At 69.8% G+C, this 3089-nt stretch overlaps 1 pseudogene; it reads right to left on the bottom strand.

Annotated features, from left to right (window-relative positions):
* Positions 1–1174: 1174 nt before the first annotated feature.
* LOC116499064 lies at positions 1175–2674 on the bottom strand (annotated as a pseudogene).
* Between the last annotated feature and the right edge of the window lie 415 nt (positions 2675–3089).

Genomic DNA, 3089 nt, shown 5'->3' with positions numbered 1-3089 from the left:
CGGAACAGGTCCCCACCTCCTGCCAGGGCTCCAGCAGCTTGGCACCCGTCCCTAAATGTTCCCAGGAGAGCCGTGTCACCCCCCCCGGTGAAGGGTTGTGCCCTAAAAACCCAGCCGGGGCATCACCGCTGGGGAAACTGAGGCACGGGCACGGCCCCCTCGGGGTGCTCCCGGCCCTGCGCAGGGGGGTCAGGGGCCGGATCCTGCCCTGGGGAGGGGGGAAATGAGACTGGGACAAATGGGGTTGGGGACGCGCTGCTGTGGGATGGGTGCTGGGGCCCGGCCAGGGCTCGCAGGTTGGGGACAGGGAGGAGGAGGAGGAGGAGGAGGAGGAGCAGGAAGCGAAGGCTGGCGGCGCGGGGAGGTGGCTCACCCCAGGAGAGGAACCGGGGGTGGGGGATTTAGGGGGCGGGGGGGGAGGAATGGGGTGACCCCAGCACAGAGCCACCCCCACAACCTCCCCTACCCGCGGGGGCCAGCTCGCCACCCACCCCAGGGTGCGGGGGGGGGACCCATGAGGACAACCCCAGCAGAACAGTGGGGGGGGGAGCTTGGTGACCCCCCCCACAGGGGTCTGCAGGGCAAAAACACAACCAACCGTGTTCCCCCCACCTCAAGACACCCCCCGACACCCCCAAAACCCACCCCCAGCACCCAATTCCCCCCCCAACAAACCCACAACAAACCAAGCCCCCCCCCAACCTCCAGGACCCCCCCTGCCCAGCCCGGAGGAGCCCCCAAACCCCCCAAAACCCCCCCAAAACACCTCCCAACCCCCGCCAGGAGACCCCAAAACCCCCCAGGAGCCCCCAAAACCCCCAATCCCCCCCCTCCAAGCCCCAATCCCCCCCTCCATAAGCACCCCCATCCCCCCACAACCCCCCCCCCAATTTTCCCCCACCCTCTCCCCCATGCCCCCAGCACGCCCCCACCCCCTCCCCAGCCCCATTTCTCCCCTTTTTCCCCCCATTTTTCCCCCCCTTACAGCCCCACGTCCCCCCCTCCCCCGCCCCAAGATGGCAGCCGGCCGCGCCGCTTCCTGCCCGCGCCGTCCCTCCCTCGCCTCCCTCCCGCTGCCCAAACTCCACCACCACCAACCCCAGAAACCCCCAAAATCCCCATTTTTCCCCCCAAAAACAACCCTTCCCCCATGAGGCGAAGCAGACAGCGAGAGGCAGCTCCGGCGCCGAGCTTTACTGGGGCCTCCTTGGAATGTGGCGGACGCGGGGCCCGCGGCGGGGGCCGAGGCCTCAACGGGGGCGAAACCGGGGACCCCCCCCCGCCATCAGTCCTCGCCCCGGTACCGATCCGAGGCCCCCCCATTCAGTTCTCTCGGGTTTTGGTTAATTTTTTTTTTTTTCTTTAAAGAAAACGGGGCACACCCCCCGGAGCCCCTCAAAAGTCCGTGCGGGGACTCCTCAGTCCGTCGGTCCCCTCAGTCCATGGCGGGGTGTCCCCCCCCCTCCTCTCTGTCCCCCAGCTTCTCCCCCACTTTCTCAGTCCGTGGGGGTCCCGGTAGGGTCCCGGTAGGGTCCTGGGGGTGTCCCCGGTGTCCGTGCCCGCGTTGGCCGGGGCTCAATAGGCCGGCACCTGGTGCTGGTGCTGGGGCAGGAGCTGGCAGCCGCTGTTGACGTGGCTGAGCACCTTCTGCTTGAGCTGTGCCACCTGCTCGCGGAGCAGGCTGGCGGTGGAGGCCAGCTCGGTGTTCTGGCTCTTGAGGCTCTTCACCTTCTCCTCCAGGCGCGAGATGCGCTCCAGCTTCCTCTTGCGGCACTTGGAGGCGGCGATGCGGTTCCTCAGCCGCTTCCGCTCCGCCTTGATGCGCTCCTGCGTGTCCATGTCGATGGGAGACAGCGGCGGGCTCTCGCCGAAGCTCGGCACCTCGGGCACGATCTGCGGCTCGTCCTTCAGCGGTGGAGGAGGAGGTGGTGGAGGCGGCAGCCGGGGCGGCCGGTTGGGCCGCGAAACGGGCCGGGCTCGGCGGCGTAGCTGACGGCCGGGTAGCTGCTGAGGTTGGCGTACAACCGGGGGCTCCGGGGCTAGGCCGGCGGTGGGCAGCTCGCCGGCTCCTCCGCCGCCACGCCGCCTCCGCCGCCGCCGCCACCCGCCGCCAACCGCCGATCCCCCGGCGGATCCGGTGCCGCCGCCGCCGCCGCGCGCCCAGCTGTTCTGCTTGTGCAAGTCCTCCAAGGCCTTGACGAAACCCTCGGCGAACTCCTGCTCCTCCGAGGCGGCCGCTTTGGGGTAGAGGAACTGCCCACTGGTCGGCGTGGTGGTCACCAGCCCGTTGGACGGATGAGAGCCGCTCCAGCTCGGGGGACGCCAGCTTCAGCAGCCCCAGCTCGGCCGAGCCCAGCAGCCCGGTGGATGGGGCATCGCCTGCACCCGCCGGCTCGCCGCCGTCGCCGCCGCCGCCGCCGTGGCCGCCGTGGCTCCCGGTGCTTTGAGCGCCGCCGCCACCTGCTCGGGCAGCGGCAGGCCGAGGGCGTCCTTCTTTCACTCATGCTGCCGCCGGGGAAGGGCAGGAGGAGGCCGCTGCTGCCGGAGGAGGACGGGGCGAAGCCGCTGCCGAGGCCGCTCAGCAACACATCATCATGGTAGAAGGGTGTTTCCATCCTCCTCCCCCGCCCGGCTGCGGGGGAACGGGGGCGGGGGGGGGAAAAAAAAAATATTAAAAAAATTTAAAAATAAAAAAAACTTAAAAAGAGTGGTGGGGGAGGGGGGGGGGTCGCGGATCGATGCTTCGGGGTCGGGGAGGGGGGGGAAGGAGAGGGCGGGGGAGGCGCCGGGGGCACCGGCCGCGGCCCCGCTGCTCCGCGCGCGCACACACGCGTCTGGCGCCGCCGCGGCCCCCGCGCCGCTTTATATACGCGGCGCCGCCGCGGTGACCTCACCGCGCCGCGCCCTGATTGCTGCAGATGACGTTTTCGCCCGCCTCATTGCATGCGGGGAGGCGTGGCCTCCTCCCTCCCCTTCCCCCCTTCTCCCTCCCCTCCCCTCCCTTTTCCTTTCCCGCCCCGGGGAGGCGGGGCCACGCCCACTCCGGGCCCCCGCCGTTGCCATGGCGACCGGCGGGAACACGGCAACAA

Source organism: Aythya fuligula, chromosome 26, assembly GCF_009819795.1.
Source record: "Aythya fuligula isolate bAytFul2 chromosome 26, bAytFul2.pri, whole genome shotgun sequence".
Taxonomy (NCBI): Eukaryota; Metazoa; Chordata; class Aves; order Anseriformes; family Anatidae; genus Aythya; species Aythya fuligula.
This window is presented reverse-complemented; position numbering and strand designations above follow the sequence as displayed.